Source organism: Mus musculus, chromosome 5 (genome assembly GCF_000001635.26).
Source record: "Mus musculus strain C57BL/6J chromosome 5, GRCm38.p6 C57BL/6J".
In the NCBI taxonomy this organism is placed as follows: domain Eukaryota; kingdom Metazoa; phylum Chordata; class Mammalia; order Rodentia; family Muridae; genus Mus; species Mus musculus.
Genome location: NC_000071.6, coordinates 100,220,145 through 100,239,235, shown reverse-complemented (window position 1 = coordinate 100,239,235; position 19,091 = coordinate 100,220,145). Strand labels below are relative to the sequence as shown.

General features: G+C 46.6%; 1 pseudogene; it reads left to right on the top strand.

Annotated features, from left to right (window-relative positions):
- The window catches only part of Gm8091 (predicted gene 8091), a 75,098-nt pseudogene extending 56,280 nt beyond the window's left edge, over window positions 1-18,818 (top strand).

Below are 19,091 nucleotides of genomic sequence, written 5' to 3'. Positions count from 1 at the left end.
GCTATTGAATGCATATATGCATGGCACATGGACTTTTAAGTTCTGCTCAGTTCAGAGCTTGGCATTTGTAATGATGAACCATTCGTTTGCTTTGTATCAATATTTGTCCAAATGAGTAGGTGGATCACATTGTGAGTAACTTTGGTTAATTTTAGGGCCAGTGTGGAATATTGAGCCCTCGGATGCCCAGGTGGTGGTGTAGGGATTTCTGGATACTAAAGGCCAAGTGTTTCCAAAGAGAAACAGGAATAGAAATTACTAAATTAGCAGAATCTTCTAGCACGGGTGCCCAGGCAGAGGGAGAATCTTAAAACTATAAAGACTCTTAACAGGCATGCTCTCTCTCTCTTAGCCCTTCATGCCTTTGCTGCCAGGAGAGGGCAACAGGGAGAAGGTTAAGAGTCAAACCAATCAAGTATGTATTGAAAGTGTGTGTTGGAAGCAGAGAGGATTCACTTGAAACGTGCTGAGTTGACAGCAGCTCGCTGGTGCCCCCAACTCCTCTCTTCCTGTGGGTCACTGTGAGGGACTGCCTTGTCTATAGTAAGCAAAATATTCCATGTGTAGGATTCCCCTCTGCAGGTAACCTGCTCCTCCTGGATGTGCTGGCAGGCCCCTGCATGGCAAGCAGGACACCGTAGTATTTCAGAGACAAAGAGCACAGCTCACCATTTAGGGAACCGAGCCACAGATCCCCATCCGTGGCTAGAAATAAGGCGGAACTCAAGTTAGACCACGCTAGAGAACAGGGGATGCTGGGAAGTACCCACGCGGTGCTTCCAGCCAGTGGTGTCGCCATTTACCAGTGAAAATGTATTTCCTTCCTGTAACTACAGACTCCGAAGGTGAGATAACTGAAAATGGAAACAGTGTAGCAAATCCGATATGTGAGCTATTTGGTCCTGTGTTAACTGCAGGGTGGTTTCCTCATTACGGCTCTTCGAATGTTAATGAATTTTCCCCTAGACTGAGAAATAAAACAGACATGCAAACCCTCTAGAGCTCACCCAGAACCAGAACACTGGCCAACCCAAGTGGCAGTGTATCTGTGATTTGTGATATTAAAGCTCAACAAAATTTGCTAAGTAGGGACTGGAAGAGATGGCTCAGTGGCAAAGAGCATCTTCAATGTGGACTCTGTGCCAATCACTCTTCAGGGACCATCCAAGCTGTCAGGACTGGATGGGGACTGCTAAAACTATCTGCCTTCTGTATCAGCCAGCATGCAGGTCAGCACTGCTGGACTACCCAGCCTCTGATGTGTAAGCCAATCTGATCAATCTCTCTTAATAATATACAAATTCTACAGGTTCTGCTCTGCAGGAAGCGGATGCGGCCGTATGGGCCAAGATGTTTACTGCCTTGCCCGAGCATGCGCGGTGAGGCTGCATGCGTGGGCTGCCTGCCAGGCTGGACTGTTCCTCATGATCCGGACCTGTCAGACTATCAGTGACCGACCTAGGCTCGTGCCTGGAGCATGTATAAATTCTGATTGGATGAGGTGGGGTGGAGCTAGAAGGAGGTCAGTCGGCACGAGTATAGGAGTTTGTTTTAGCCCTTGCCATGAGTAGAAGTAGTAGTAAGAGAAGTTGTTGTAATAAGAGTTGTTTTAGCCCTTGCCCTAAGTAGAAGCTAGTTGTAGTAAGAGAAGCTGTTGTAAGGGGAGTTTTGTAAGAAAAGCCGCAAGAAGGAGAACAAGTAAAGAATCTGTTGCGTGAACCCAACTTGGTGTCCATGTTGTTCTTGTCGCCGCTGGCTCGAAGGACTGCGTCAAGTGCCTGTATGGGGTCATCGTGTCGGTCAGCAATGGTAAGTAAGAAAATTTTAGTAAGCAGAGATAAGGAAATTTTGATAAGAGCAGCAGTAGGAAAATTTTGGTAAACAGCGGTAGGAAATTTTTGGTAAGCAGCGGTAAGGAAATTTTGGTAAGCAGGGGTAAGGAAACTTTAGTAAACAGCGGTAAGGAAATTTAGGTAAGTGGCCAGTTTAGAATCTCTTTAGTTAGACTGTAAGAGTCTGTGGAACTTTTGATACTTGAAAATGAGTGATCAGAGTGATGCCATCTTGTAAAGGGTGAAGGAAAATGCAGTTTCCATATGGAAGGCATTCAGATTTTAGTAGACAAGTCAAATAGATAGGATGGGTGTATCAAGGCCAGAAAGGAGAGGCAGAGCAGAGCAGAGGCAAATGTCCAAAGTGATCTAAATTATAGACCAGGCAGCTTTACATTTTAAAAATGGGACTTGCATAGATAGTACGGACAGGTAACCTCAGAGACTTGAGAAAAATTATCTACAAGGAGGGAACTACAGTGCCTGGCAGATAATTAAATCACCAGAAGGTGGTTGAAAAGTAAACTTATTCTGCTAGAGAGAGCAACACCTTGGTGGAAGGTTGGTGTATCTAAGCTCAGTTTCTTTTTGGAGAGGTTTGAAGTGATTGTCTCTCTTCGTGAAGGAGAAACTCAGTAAGGTTCCTGGGAAAAAAGGGACAAAGCATTAAGGGTCTCAGGTATAGAGACGAAGGTAAGGTTCCCAGGGGGAAAAAGGGGGACGAAGCACTAAGGATCTCAGATATAGAGACGGAGAGAATTTAAACAATATGGGTTCAACTGCGAAAAATGAAAGTAAAAATGTTAGCCATCTGAATCTTGGTCAGGGCGTGCTTGAGGGACGACAGTGGAAAGTACAATGCTGAAATAGAGGAAGGAGCGGCGCTTGAGGAGGCTAAGGAGATTGCTTCTCAGGCTAGCTGCCAAAAACCTAAACAGCTTAGACAACAAACCAAAGATAAGAAAGAGAAGAAGGAATCTACCTCTGAAGGGTCTACTAGTGACAGCGACGGGACTGATAGCGACAGTGACGTCTGTAGTCGGATGTCCCGCTGGAGTTTGAGGCGCGGTAGGCCGCCCGAACCATCATCCCCTCCGTGGCCTTCTCCTCCCCACTATAAAGATGAGGGAGACAAAAGGGGAAAGCATAGTCTTCATGCAGAAATCTGGAAAAATGTGCCCACTGTTGCAGGGGCCTTCCCAGTATTTCAGGACCAACAGGGGCAACGGTATCATGAACCCCTGGAGTGGAAGGTTGTACAAAGATTGAAGAAGTCAGTTTCGACTTCTGGGATCCAGGCTGCCTTTATAAAATTTGAACACGTGTTTAAACTCTGATAAAGGCAGTAAGAGTTAAGGTTAGCTACTTTTTGAGCAATTTCCTCAAAGATAAAACATTGCAACCTGCAGGAAAGCTCCTGAAGACTCAGTAGTAGAAAGTTGAGCCATTAAAGGAGAATGCTTTAAATGAAAGAAAAAGAGAAAAGATGGTCTTATATAATGGATGGGAAGACTAGCCAATAGTATTAGAAGGAAAACAACACTATGAAAGGGACCATTGTTTTGTGTAAGATAAAAACATTTAAAGTTCTTAGGTATGCATATGTATGCTCTATGTAAATATGTTACAAATTTATGTCTATAAGCATTGAAAAGATAAGGAAAAGACATTTAGTGAACAGGCAGGGAACAGAAGGCAGTGTGGTATGGGGGTATAGAACAGAATATAGCCAAGTTTGAATAAAAGGTTTTTCTTTATGTACTTCTGTGTTTTGAAAGTAATAAGGTGTTCACAAAAATAAGATCATGTTTTCCTCCCCCAGACGGGTGTCTGCCATTTCCCCTGGAGATAGAATTGCTCAAATTTTGCTTTTGCCTAGTCACCATGCTAGCTTCCCTTCAAGGGGACTGAAAAGAGGAAATCGGGACTTCGGCTCCACTAGAATACAAATTTGAAAGCTGGTATTCTTATGGTTAACCAAAGAGTGGATTGGTTGCAGGAACAGATGAATATTTTGGAGCAGTTAATATTTGCTTCCTGCATTACTCATATGTCAGGAATGTGTGTAACCTCTGTTCAGCATCAGAATTTTTGCAGAGCTGCAAATCTGTCGCATGCAATTGGTGCTTTGCTGCTAGGAAGTTGGAGTCATGATCTCCACACAAAGATGAAGGAATTGCGAGCATCGATTGTTGCAGTGAACAACACCCATGTGGAGATTGCAACTGCAAAGCAATGGATGGAGATCATCCAGGGAACTGTGGGATTCTTAAAGAATTGAGGAGGGATGGCCTTTTGAGTGCTCCTGCTGACTGTTGTATGTGGAGGAATGCTTTAGTGGATGGCACGTATGTGAAGGCGGCACAGGGCTGATAAATGAGCCTTAGTGCAGGCTATGGCAGCCTTGGAAGCAGGAACATCACCCCAATGTTGGCTCAACAGGCTGGATCAGTAATCAATGACGGATAAGACCCTCACGTGCGCATACCAACTTAAGACAGGATGGTGAAAGTGAGTTCGTCTCTCCCATGATGGGTAAGGATGTGGCACGGATGGGGGCAACCTAAGACAGATGCTGATCCCAGAACTGCTAATAAAACAAAAAGGGGGAGATGTGGAAAGTGGATGTGGCTGCATGGGCCAAGATGTTTACTGCCTTGCCCGAACATGCAAGGTGAGGCTACATGCATGGGCTGCCTGCCAGGCTGGACTGTTCCTCGAGATCCGGACCTGTCAGACTATCGATGACCGACCTAGGCTCGTGCCTGGAGCATATGTGAATTCTGATTGGATGAGGTGAGGTGGAGCTAGAAGGAGGTCAGTCAGCGTGAGTATAGGAGTTTGTTTTAACCCTTGCCATGAGTAGAAGTAGTAGTAAGAGAAGTTGTTGTAATAAGAGTTGTTTTAGCCCTTGCCCTAAGTAGAAGCTAGTTGTAGTAAAAGAAGCTGTTGTAAGGGGAGTTTTGTAAGAAAAGCTGCAAGAAGGAGAACAAGTAAAGAATCTGTCGCGTGAACCCGACTTGGTGTCCGTGTTGTTCATGTCTCCCGAGGACTGCGGGGACTGGGACACTGCTCCTCTAGAGAGTCCTGTCTAATAATTTAGCTTAGATTATCATGACCATCTAAGAAGGTTGAGGTTTTTATTAGGGCAGAAAGGTGAATAATAATATATTATATATATTGTATTATAATATTATGTGATTATATAACAATGTAATTATATAATATGTAATGTATTACATTATAATATATGTAGTATAATATTATATAACATATAATAGACACATACATATTACACAATCCATATATGATATAATACAATACTATTATATATACAAATATATTTGTGTGTGTATGTATATATATGCATATATATCTATACATACATACATATATGATGTGTGTGTGCACACTTGCATGTGTGTTTGTGTGTGTGTGCGTGCATGCGCACATGTGTGTATGGGGGCAGGTTCTCATTAAATAGCTTAGATTGGCCTTTCAGACTTACTGTTTGGTCCAGACTGGTCGTGAACTTGTGACACTCCTGCCACAAGTCTCCCAAGTGCTAGGATTACAGGTGTGTGTTAACATTTCTGCTCATAAACATTTATTTTTATAAGTTTATGTGACTGAGCATGTCAACTCTCAGTTAGCAGGAAAACCTTGGGGTCTTGGCGTCATCGCACCGAAGGCCACCGGGAATGCAGGAGCTCACAGCACAGGTAGATCTAGCAAACCAGGCTTCTGCAATTTGGAAGAACAGCACAGCTCGAACACAGGAACGGAACCCATGTGACATGTATGAAGCATATGTCTTTAAACATGGGAGGGAGGGGTCATGCTAGATGTCTTGTTGACCTTTGCCCTGGATGAGAACAATGTGCCCATACACATAACCAGGTCAGCAGGAGTAGGCTGACTGATCCTGAGGGCAGATCAAATGGCTGCATTGGCTCTTTCCCCTCAGAGCCTGGCTGGCTGCTTACCACTGAGAGAGGTGGCAGGGTTGGTTGACTGTCGTCCCTCCAGCACATGATCTTTGCATATGTAGGATAGAATAATCAGGGGAAACACACACACACACACACACACACACACACACACACATATACACACACACATACACACACATACACACACACACACACACACACATATACACACACACACACACACACATACACACACACATACACACACATACACACACACACACACACACACATATACACACACACACACACACACATATACACACACACATACACACACATACACACACACACACACACACATATACACACACACACACACACACACATATATATACACACACACATACACACACATACACACACACACACACACATACACACACACACACACACACACACACACACACACGACTGCTATCTCGTGTCAGCATAATTATTTCCCACTTTTCTTTAACTGCTGTAGAAATTGGAGATGACAATCTCGTTTTTTAAAAGAATCAGACTTTAAATTGAATTAAATTTCTTCTGTAAATCCCCAAACAAAGCAAATCACAGTTAAATAGCTGCACCATCATCAAAGAAAACAGTAGTTTTGCTACAAATGCACTCCCTTGAGGATCAGATCTCTCTGACGATAAGAGCCGTAGCTTTTGCCTCCCAGAAAAATGGCAATGTACAAATGAATTGCATTCAATTTCACAGGTCCCAGATTAAGAGGAGCAGTTATGTCTTTTTTTGCGGTGATCAGTTTATGCCAGGAAGGCAGGGTGAACGTAGGAAGAGGTTCTAAGGGTGACAGAAACTACAAACGCAGCCACTCTCTTTAAAAAATTACTCCACAAATGATTTTAATTTGTCTGGGTAATCCTGCGCCACAGGCCACTAGCAGCCGGGCTACTGTTCATATAACTTACTGAGAACAATTGATAACTAATAAGAAAGGGAAGGAGAGACAGAAACAGACAGAAGAATCAGACAGGGAAAGCCAGAATGGAGGACAAGTGACTTAGCTGCCTTTACAAATGCTTACTGGACCTCAGTTCTTCGTGGTGCAATGTAACCAGGCAGACAAAGCCAGAAGCAGAGAGCGCGTTGACTCTTAACTCTGTTAAAATTGAAAACAGGCAGGCCTTGACTTTCATGTGTTGTGCCGTTAAGTAAAAGCAAAATGATGACTGTATTTGAATATCCTTGGGAAGTTCTCATCAGACCCTGTGGATCGGGTCTTGACCTCACTTCTTCAGTATTACACAAGCAAACATTCCCATGGAGGGAACTCTGTTCACTGGACTCTAGTGAGTCCAATCCTCGTCTTCTGGCTGCATCTCCGCTCCAGCAGAAGGATAAATAGCAAGCTACAGCTTCCCAGAGCATCTTAGTGGCAGGGAAATGGCCATTGCGTCACTTGCAACCTGCCAGGGTGTGCCGTTTGCCCTATAAATAAATGCTTAGTAAACACCCTCATTATTTTTCTTGGTGTTCAACAAGATGAAAGAATTGAGGGGGAAATGAGTTTCCGGTGAGGCTTTAAATGAAATCACAAAAGCAAACGTGTTTAAGCAAGTGGTTCCGGCAGCTCATTGCTCGTCATTACACCACACGCATGGGGCTGTAATCTCGTTTGCTTCTTCTCACGGTTCCCCAGGCTGTCCCCTCTGGAGGCTGGCAGGTGCGTGCCTTCATGCCACGCTCAATAGATTTCTCTCTCAAGATCTCCTATGCCGCCAGCTTGGGACTGCTGTGTTTAGGAGCAACCAATAGACAGGAAAAGACTACAGCAATTGCTTTCTCCATGAAAAGAGTACTGAGAGCTTTAAGCTTATCGGGGGCCAAGGTTGGGGGTGGGGAGAAATCCAGAACTTGTTTTCACGGAACAGTTTGGGTCTCTGGGATGTTTTCAGTGCGTAACTTCTCTTTGTTTGGTTTGGTTTCTTAAAATGAGGGGAGATTCTGAAGAGCAGGAGCAGCCAAAAGGTTAACACCCTACATATCTCACACACTAGCCAGCACTTGGTATGTGGTGGCATTGGGTGTATGAAATCAGGATTATTTATTTATTTATAGTTTTCGTTTGTTTTTAGTAGTAGTCGTTTGTTTTTCGAAGACATGGTCTCAAGGTCACTGTGCATCCCAGGCTAGCCTTGACCCCCATGATCTTCATGCCTAGCCTCCCCAAGTTATGCGATTACAGGTGCGTACAACCCCATGTCTCAATAAAATAAGACTCTGTGTCCTGAACTAAAATCTGAGAAACATCTTTTCCGTTGTGGTACTGGTGTGGTAAGAACTGGTGAGCGGCAGGGATGAGAATCTCTGGCACCTAACCAGCAGTCTTCCAGCAGCAGGAAACAGCTTTAGAATTACCCGAAAGGTGGTGCGAGTGACTTCGTATTCCTGATTAAATACGTGAGCCTCTCTCTGCTTTCAAATCTGTGAGGCCAGCCGCTATACTCTGTGGGTCCTTCTTGATTCTGTATTTACCACCTCTTTCTAGTCTTGACCTTGTCATTTTTCTCCTCTTGATCTCAAAGGTTTTCTCCAAGTTCAGAGCCAAAATGCTCTCAGGGAGACTTCACAAAGCACAACTAAACTCATGAGAATGAGAATTAATTCTACGTATTGTTGCATTTTCACACATTTTACTGACTGGAGAATAACCTAGAAGTTCATCATCAGAAATGGTTCTTTTAAACTAGGGATTGGAAATCTTTCAATGAATCCTGGTGCAAGAAAGCAACATGGTGAAGAAAAGCCTTTGATTGGGTTGTTAGCTTTGTGTGTGAAATCTTGAATTGATAACCCAACAGATAAGCATCTAATAGCATCCCAGAACAGCCTGCTCATGTATTGTATGGTTGGGTCTTTAAAAACAACAATAACAATAGCTTGATTCTTAATCTATTTGCTTTACTAAAATCACTGCAGTGATCTTATCTTTCTGAGAAGTTAGAAATTCATCATTTATTAACCATTTAGAATCATTTAGTCAGTCCGAAAATATTTAGGAGTGTTTTCCACTTCCTTGTTTGAGCTCAGAGTCTGCCTGTCTGCCACCACATATCCATGTGGCAAGTGTAGTCGCCTGCTGTGTGACAAAACTTTTCCCGGGGAGACACAACACATGTGCTTACTCACCCCAGATAGGAGATCCACAACAGACCAAAGTGCAGCTTGGTGAATCAGTAAGTTTTATTGGAGTTACTTACAGGAGTGTAGGTGAGGGGTTACTTATAGGAGCAGAAATAACTGAAAGACAGCTCTACCGTCAAAGCCCACCCACAAAGCTGGGGACCTGGAGCACACTGTACCATCTGTAGGCAGCTCAGTGGATTGAAGAGCTCTTTATAGGTACATCAATTGGTCTAAATCTCTTTAAGGTGGCTTGGCTGTTTTCTGCTTCTTCCAGGCAAGCTAGTCTATCTAGTCTGAGAGTCTTCTCTGCACTTTGGCTTGTCTGAGAGCAACTCTCAGCTTTTATTTGCTCACGCTGGGAGGGGCTTGGTAAATCTGGTCAGTTTCAGGGACTTCCTGAAGCTATTTCGAGTTGTTTACCTTCCTGCTTAAGGAGCTTCCTGCAGGATGGAATGTCTTAATCTTATAGCAAATTGTTACCCAGCAGTCACCTCAGAGGCTAGTTCAGAGGAAGCTCACTTGAGAGCACCCTTAGGATCAGTGCCCACGAAGTAGGAATGCTGTGGGAGTAGGGATGGACGGGAGGAGAAGCTGGCCTCTGCTCAGTGTGATGGCAGAATCAACCAACACTACAGGGACTAGGTGCAGGCAGTGGTCCACACCTTCATTTATTCACTGCAGTGTCATCTGTGAGGGGATGGTATCTGCACAAGACCAAGACCAAGTTCTCAGCACAAAGGAGATCAATTTACCTCAGAGGGACCAAGGGCAGGGAATAAGAGACAAAGTCAGGAGAGAGAAGATGAGGGAGATGGGGAAGTAAACAAGGAGAGGGGAAGGGATATTTGTCCTGAAGGGACTAAGGACTGCCTCTGAATAGAGAGGACAGACGTGGCCCATAGGGAAATGGCGGTTTATAAAGGTAAGAAGGGAAACCCCATGTTAGGATGAGTTAATTAAGTTTGATTGCACAGGTTAATTAGGTGAGCCAAAGGGGCCTTTGATCACTGACTTCAGTACTTTGCTAGCTGGACCTTGGTGGTCAGCCTCGCTTTAGGAATGTAATCTAATGGTTTTTAGCAACGCAGAGGGAGTGGGGTGTGTGTGTGTGTGAGCAAGTCAAGGCCTGCTACAGCCACATGTGCCATGCTGGGCCTGCAGGAGCCCTTCAGTGAATGGAGGGACAGTAAGTACCTAGGGAACGTGATTCTCTGTCAGTGGCAGCGCTGCCCGCAACTGGGACATGAGATGCTCTTCAGTCTAAGAAGGGGTTGAGGTGGCCTATGACAATGTCCCTCCTGTGTGCTTTTAGGTTCTCTGAGAAAAATCCTCATTCAACTGGCTTAAACAAAGGAAGGCACCAGACCAGTTAGCACCTGGGCTCCGTAACATTTTCAAGGCGCTGTCCAGCTTCCTGATCTGTCAGTGGAAGATGTCAGTTTTGTTTCACAGGCTCTGGTCATAGCCAAAGATGGTGGAACAGGGGTCACTGTGGGAAACAAGAAACCATGTTGGTCCCTGTGCCTTTTATGTTGTAGAAAATAGTTCCCTGTGTCTTTCTTTTTTGTTGTGATGATAGAGATGACAATATTTATTATTTTACCTATTTAAGACTTATCTTTCCTTTTTCAATGGATATGAGTACACTGTCACTGCCTTCAGACATGCAATCAGAGGGCATCGGATCCCATTACACATGGTTGTGAGCCACCAAGTGGGTGCTGGGAATTGAACTCAGGACCTCTGGAAGAGCAGTCGGTGCTCTTAACCACTGAGCCATCTCTCCAGCCCCATTTTACCTATTTAAAATTACATGCTTCTATGGCTTTAAGTCCATTCACAGTGTTGTATAACATTTATTACAATTGAGTTTTGTCACTTTGATCCAAACCTAGACATAGCTGGGAAGAGGGGATATCAGTTGAGGAACTGTTCACTAGACTGGCTTGTTGTGTGTCCAAGGGGCGTTTTTGTTGATTAATGCTTCATGTGGGAGGGGCCCAGCCCATTGTGGGTACTGCATCTGCATCCCGGGGTAGTTAAGAAAAGAGCTGAGCACACCTTGAGAAGCAAGCCAGTAAACAGCTGCTCTCTGCTTCAGTTTCTGCCTCCAGGTTCCTGCCCTGAGCTCCTGCCTTAGCTCCTTACCTCCATGCTAGCCTGCAAGCTGTAAGATAAAGCAAACCTTTTCCTGCCCGAGTTGCTTTTTAGTCCCTGACTAAATTTACAGCCGGCGCCTGTGACTTCCTGGTCCTGAGGCTAAGCTCTCAAGGGCTGCTCCTCTTCCCCTCCACCATGTCAGCTAGCATCTGCACCTTTGCTGTCTTCCTTGACTCCATCTCTTCGTTCTAACATCAAGGCTTTTTAATTTTTAAACAAATCTAGTCACTGGCCTTTTCAAATAGATCTAGAACTTAACCACTCCTAATCACCATTTCTGTTTCTCTCCTGGACCACATTTTGTGACCTAGATTTCTGTCACAGTCCCTACAAGACCTCTTTCCCACTTGGTCCCCCTTGGTCTCCCTTTATCTCCCTTGGTCCCATCACCTGCCTCATCCACTGTCTTCTCCCATGGTTCCCTGATGTCTCCAGAGCCTTGTGTTGGAGTTTCCTCCAACATACTTAGCCAAATGGGTCTTCACTGAAGCCATAGTACAGGTTAGACTTTCCCCAGATGCCTATTTCATACCCTGAGTACATCATATTGTCCTCTACTTCATTGTTTTTCATGTATTTATGACTAAGGTACTCTGTGTTTCATCTACACTGGTTGGCATCTGTCTTTCCTATCAGACACACGGGCTGCCTTTGTTCCACAAGGGAAGTGATGTTTGTCTGTCGACTTCACTGGAGTCTCAGTGCTGAGGGAAGAACCTGGCATAGGGTAGACATGTAATAAATCTGTTGGTACAGCATCTTACACAAGAGAAAGCTGAGGCTCAACACAAGGAAATAATCTACTCAGGGCCACATAGCTAGGAAGTAGCCAAGTGGAGTAGTTAAATGCTCTGTGATGTTTTATAACATTAAAAAATCCATTTAGCAAAAAGCCAGACGATACCAATGGCCCCACTCCAGCCTTTCTCCCTTCTACTGATGGAAGTAAGGAGTTTGAAATGAGCTGGGATCTCCTGCTGAGGGGCATCAGGAGATTGTCTGTGGGCCGCTGGCAGGACGTTCAGACTGAGTGTCATTAAGGAAGGAAGTTAGCAAGCCATCTCCGTGCTGGGCCTGGCCTGAGGAGCAGAGGCCAAGGCCTGTAATTAAATGCAGAGCAGCTGCTCTAGGCTGGCACTGTGTGGGGGAGGGATCTGGGCCACAAGGGGTGGATTTGCAGACTCTGAAACAGTTCTGGAGAACAGCAGTTTTTGATATAAAGACTCAGCACATGAGCATCCCGCTTTGACTTGCCCATGGTCCCTGGGATCCCTCCTGTAATCTACACCAGGGTGGAAGGACAGAAGTCTCGCAGGACCCGGAAGGACGCTCTGCGGCTTTGCAATTGGGCTCGCTGCCGCTTTGTCAGGATGAGAAGGGTCTGGGGTTTTGCGGCTGGGTTGGATTTTGCATGTTCATTTCCGTAAGTTGCTTTTTTTTTTTTTTTTGGTTTTTTCGAGACAGGGTTTCTCTGTGTAGCCCTGGCTGTCCTGGAACTCACGCTGTAGACCAGGTTGGCCTCGAACTCAGAAATCCGCCTGCCTCTGCCTCCCAAGTGCTGGGATTAAAGGCGTGCGCCACCACCGCCCATGTGCTCATGCGAGCTGGCGAAGCACACAACTGGTGTTTCTTGTATTAGGAAGCCATGCTGCAGGCGCTCTCTCTACACAGGATGCAGCAGGGTAGAGCTTTGAGAACTGGAGCCTTGGCTGGCAGGTAGCTAGCTTCTTGACCAGTTGACAAGGAGGAGGCAGAGGCACAGAGTAGAGCTTGAGTCCTACAGGCTGCAGGCCCACTTCAATGGTGCACCAGAGTTGCAGTCATGGGAGGTCAGGCCATGGGAGGCTTTAGGGCACAAAGTCCTGACTAGGGCATCGCTGTCCTAGCTATACTGTGAGACTTGAACAGGAGAGGCCCATGGAACTCTAGTCAACAGCAAGATATTGACTCAGAACAGGCCTAAGAGAGGAAGCTCTGAAGGCTTGGTTGAGAGAGAGAGAGAGAGAGAGGCGGGGGGGTGGGGTGGGGGGGGTGGGGGGGGAGAAGGCCCCTGGGTCAAAATGCCTGTTAGCAACATTCCATGGCTCTTGGTGCTGTTATCACTCTTCTTTCCTTTTTATTTTCTTTTTTTCCTGACAAGGGCTCACTCGGGGAGAGTCTATGGAATTCCTTCTTTGTCACTTCCATTCTCTGATACATTGTTGCCCTCAATGGCATCTGGCTGGTCAACAGCACTGCCCACGTATGGGAAAGCAGACCTATGACAAGCAAATCAGCCCTCAGAAGAACCCACTCGTCGCTCTGGGAGCCATTGGTGAGTGAGGCATTGAGAGCCAGAAGAGGTATGGCGGTCCAGATGTTATTGACTTAGTGGGAGGGAAGGGTTTATGGCTCTAAAAAAGAGAGTGGAGCAGTGCAGAGACACTGAACATTGGCCTTAGCATCCTAGCTCTCAGACAAGTCGGGCGAGTTCTCTGCCTTACAATGCTCTTATCTGTCAAACAGTCAAAGAGCAATGCCTCCCTTGTAGAGCATACAAACTGCACAGTGCAGCTCCTGGAGCACGGAAGATGATCAATAAATGGGATAATAGTTACTTTCATCATGAAAATTTTCCTACAGGAAGAAAAGCAGCAATTGCTTTGTTTCTCAAACAGTCTTGTCTACTCTAGACTTGGCTATCCAATCATATGTCAGGGGGGAAAAAAGGCCTTCAATCAAGCAGTGGCAAGAAAGGAGAGTCATGGACCACAAGTAGCTAAGAGTAATGTTAGCCAGTGCGGACTCCAAGTTAGGTTCCTCCTGGGTCCTCCACTTGCTCTCTGGGCACGGTCCTCAACATTCTGGGTTCTTATCTGTAATAAGACAGTAGGTAGCCCTTCCCTCCTCCCTTGGTCGCTGGAGAGTAAAATGAGTTAATACACAGCCTTGTCAAGCTGCTTAGCACGAAGTCGGCCCTCTGTGGCACTGCCTTTATTGCCAGCTTTATGGTCGTAGGTGAGTTACCTCTCCCTTCTGTGCATTTCTGTCCTCATTTTAAAGCAGCGATAATCATAGCAGTTAGCTGAGAGGCGTGAGGATAATAGGAGTTAGTACTTAGCCCTTAGCGCTCTGCTCAGTGTGCAGTAAGCAACTCATAAATATTAGCTGAGCCCCTCCAAATGCAATGCTGGCTCCTTGGTAAAGCTCTGAACATTGAGCAGAGACCAAGCCAGGAGGAGAAGGGTAGGAACAGTCTCTGCCACTTGGTGGTGAGCTCCTGTGTCTGTTTCATCAACCATCCAACTAAGATCCCGGAGTGCTTAAGGTCTTGTCAACCTGTGTTGACAGCAGCAACAGGAGGGGGATAATCTGAGCTCTAGCTGTGGAGTCACTCCATGGGAGGGGACGGGAGGGGAGCCCAGAAGGGATTGTCTCCTCTCTGCTGCTTTCTTCTCTCATCTTGTGTCTTGAGTGGCTATAACTAGAGGAGACACATTATGTGCCATTTCCAGGCACAAATACAAGTGGGGACACCAGTGTTATACACCCACAGTGAACTAGTATTCACAAATAAAAAGACTCAAGCTAGGGTGCGCGACAGCCTGGGTGAACCTTGAGATCACTGCTGAGTGGCAGCAGACAGTCACAAAGGAGCACATGAGACTGTGTGACTTCATCACATCATCTGTCCACAGCAGGACAGGCGGAGTGGGCAAAACCACTTGCTGTGCAAGCCAGAGGACCTGAGTTCAATTCCCGGGACCCACAGTAGACAGAGAGCGCTGACTCCCTAAAGTTACCTTCTGACCTCCACATGTGTGGCATGGCACATGTTCAACTCTGTCTCTACACACACACAAGTGCACATTAACAAATAAAAATCTATAATCTGTCCAAGGCAGTCAGATTTATAAAGATGGAAAAAAGGCCTAAGGAATGGGAAGGGGGGCAAGCTAAGGAGTCATGGGGGGGGCATAGGAGATGGTGGTGGGAGCCTCTTGAGGAATATTGAAAATTCTCAAGGTCATTGTATTGTATTATATTGTGCACTTTAGAAGGGGAGATTCTGTGAATTATAACTCAATAAAGTCCCTTTAAAAGGAAATGAACTTTTCATGGGGAATGAAAATGAAAACCAAGAGGAACTGGCGTCTCACCTTAGTTAGAATGACTTAGCACAAAGATGAAGGGTGCCTGTTGGCCTTTCCCTCCTCCTGCCCCTCCTCCTCTTCCTCCTGCTCCTGCTCCTCCAACTGCTCCTGCTCCTCCTCCTGCTCCTGCTCCTCCTCCTGCTCCTCCTCCTCCTGCTCCTGCTCCTGCTCCTGCTCCTCCTCCTGTTCCTGCTCCTCCTCCTCCTCCTCCTGCTCCTGCTCCTGCTCCTCCTCCTGCTCCTCCTCCTGCTCCTGCTCCTGCTCCTCCTGCTCCTCCTCCTGCTCCTCCTGCTCCTCCTCCTCCTGCTCCTGCTCCTCCTCCTGCTCCTCCTCCTGCTCCTGCTCCTCCTCCTCCTCCTGCTCCTCCTGCTCCTCCTGCTCCTCCTCCTCCTCCTGCTCCTGCTCCTCCTCCTGCTCCTGCTCCTCCTGCTCCTCCTCCTGCTCCTCCTGCTCCTCCTCCTCCTGCTCCTGCTCCTCCTCCTCCTGCTCCTCCTCCTGCTCCTCCTCCTGCTCCTGCTCCTCCTGCTCCTGCTCCTCTTCCTGCTCCTGCTCCTCCTGCTCCTGCTCCTCCTCCTGCTCCTGCTCCTCCTCCTGCTCCTGCTCCTCCTCCTGCTCCTGCTCCTCCTCCTGCTCCTGCTCCTCCTCCTGCTCCTGCTCCTGCTCCTCCTGCTCCTCCTCCTCCTGCTCCTCCTCCTCCTGCTCCTGCTCCTCCTCCTGCTCCTGCTCCTCCTGCTCCTCCTCCTGCTCCTGCTCCTGCTCCTCCTGCTCCTCCTCCTGCTCCTCCTGCTCCTCCTCCTCCTGCTCCTGCTCCTCCTCCTCCTGCTCCTCCTCCTGCTCCTGCTCCTGCTCCTCCTCCTGCTCCTCCTCCTGCTCCTCCTCCTGATCCTGCTCCTGCTCCTCCTCCTGCTCCTCCTGCTCCTCCTCCTCCTCCTGCTCCTGCTCCTCCTCCTGCTCCTCCTGCTCCTGCTCCTCCTCCTCCTGCTCCTCCTGCTCCTGCTCCTCCTGCTCCTCCTCCTGCTTCTCCTCCTCCTGCTCCTCCTCCTGCTCCTGCTCCTCCTCCTGCTCCTGCTCCTCCTGCTCCTCCTCCTCCTCCTGCTCCTCCTCCTCCTGCTGCTCCTCTTGCTCCTGCTCCTCCTGCTCCTGCTCCTCCTCCTGCTCCTCCTGCTCCTCCTGCTCCTGCTCCTCCTCCTCCTGCTCCTCCTCCTGCTCCTCCTGCTCCTCCTGCTCCTGCTCCTCCTGCTCCTCCTCCTGCTCCTGCTCCTCCTCCTGCTCCTCCTCCTCTTTCTCTTCCTCCTGCTGCTTCTCTTGCTCCCCCTCCTCCTTTGTAAAAGGGTTTAGTCATTGAGGCTAAACAATATGAAAGAATTTTTTAAAAAGTTAAAAAAAGGGAATTACCATGTGATCCAGCAAGCTTACGATCTGGTGTGTATCCAAAGGAAATGAAATGTTTGCAGAAGAGGCACTGCACTCCCATGTCTATTGAAGCCCTATTTCCAATAGCCAAGATACTGAGTGAATGTTCACCAGTGGAGGACTATGCTACGTGAGTGTGTGATAGACAGTACTCCTCTGCCTTAGTGAAGAAGGGCATCCTGTCAGACGCAGTGAACTTGAAGGCTGTAACACTTGTAGGGCATCAGGCACAGAAAGACAAATGCTGCAGCATCTTGTATATCTGTTGAACCCCAAAAAGTGAAACTCACAGAAGCAGGGAGTAAATGGGGTCACCAGGTACTGGGAGATGTAATGAGGGCGAGAGGTATTGGAACACATACACACGTGTGCACACACTCATACACACACATACACTCATTCTCATACACACATATACACACCATGCATACACATTCTCATATACACACACACATACATACACACTCTCATATACACACATGCACACACTCTCATAAACACACATCTACACACAGTCACACACACACACTCACACACACACACACACACACACACACACACACACATTCCCATTAGCAGAAGGAATCAATTAAAGAGATCCATTGCATAACATGGTGATATATGTGTCAACAAAGTAAATTGTAAATTGCTGGTAGTTGTTTTTTAGTTTCTACCACAAAAACTATGTATGGAGGGAATGTATAGGTGAATTAGCCCAGTTTAGTCATTCTACAATGTACATACATTTTCAACACATGTGCTTATATGTCATACATACGTTTTTGTTATTTAAAAAATTAGCAAAAGAAAAACCAAGAGAATCAAACGAGAGAAGCTCATTTGCCCTGAAGATGCCCCTTGAAGAATGGCAAGGATGAGATAAGTCAGTGGGAGACGGGAATTCTGCACAGTAGACCGGATATTTAAAGGCCAGGTTTTTAATTCACTCTCCTGTCTGAACATTCTCATTTCTCCCTTCCAGAGCGTGAAGGAAGTCTCCCTGTAATCACTCCCTCCCACAGAGGCTATTTCCCTTTTATGAACTTAAGTCAAAATAATGGCCTGCTGTCAGCCTTGTAGCATTTACCTTGAGAAGGGCAGCCCCCAAGGAGCAGCATCTTGTCTGCCGCCAATGCCGAAGAGCTAATCTTGTGTTGCTGCTGAACAACGGTGCTGTTATTTCCTGTCCAACGTAGCCTGTCTAGCAACTCAGTGAATGTTTCCAAGGGCTGGAGCCAAGTCTTTTGCCCAAACAGGCAGTCTGAAACAGCCTTAAATGCCGTAGATCTTAAAACCTGATAAAAACTTCTATGAGGCATCCATGTGTACTGCTGTTCTGTTAACATCTTTCAGGAAACAGAGCCAGTCTAGATGTCCGCCAGCAGATGGCTAAGGAGTGTGATACATACACACCGTGGGATGCCATGCAGCTAATGAGCAGGGAGAGCTCAGGGCACTCACAGGAAAACCACCATCATCAAACATCCAAATGAGCCAAACTTGGGAAGACGGTTGTCTGTCGCGTGTTTTATTTTATATGTAGAGCCTAGATTTAAAATAATGTGTGTGCACTGATGTGTGTGCTTGTACATACACACCACTCCTAAAACTAGAAAGGGGATCATTAGGAGAGTGGAGATTTTCAGGGATGAAGGGGAAGGAGTGGGAGAGAGAGGGCATTCAATAAGAAAGCAGAGGAGACTAACAGGAGAAGCAGGGGCGGCTGGAGTGAGGCAGGGTAGAAGAGAAGGTCATGAGGACGTGGAGCAACTGAGAATTAAATATAATGACACATATGGATGAAGAATTCATAGTGAAACTACTTTGTATCCTAAACTAAAAAAGTGAATTAAAAACAAACAAACAAAAAACAAACACTAACAACATCCATGGGGGAGGCAGCCATGACGAGTGACGTCAAGGCACGCTTTGTCTTCCAGGTGAAGGCTTCCGCAATTACCACCACACATTTCCTTTTGACTTCTCTGCGAACAAATTTGGCTTAAATTTCAACCCAGCCAACTGGTTCATTGATGTCACGTGCTTCCTGGGACTGGCCACTGACCACAAACGGGTGACCAAGCAGATGACTGAGGCCTGCACGGCCATGACTGGTGATGGCAGTGGCTGAAGCCTGCCCAATGCCGTCCACAGTGACAACTCTCGGTGACTCTCTGCATCCAGCTAGCGGCTGTTGGCTTACAGTTCTCTTGTTTGCTGCTTGTAGGAGGGGGTAGGAGGTGGGGAGGGGATGAAGTCTACAGGGTTTGGGAAGCTTCATTTGTCTCAGATAATGTCAACTGTAACAATCAGTGATAAAAATCAGTCGGCATGGTTTAAAAGATGAAGATATGGGAAATGGCTCTTGTGTTATTTTCACAATTTATAACTTCCTGACTTTCCACTGTCTGCTCTAAAAGACATTG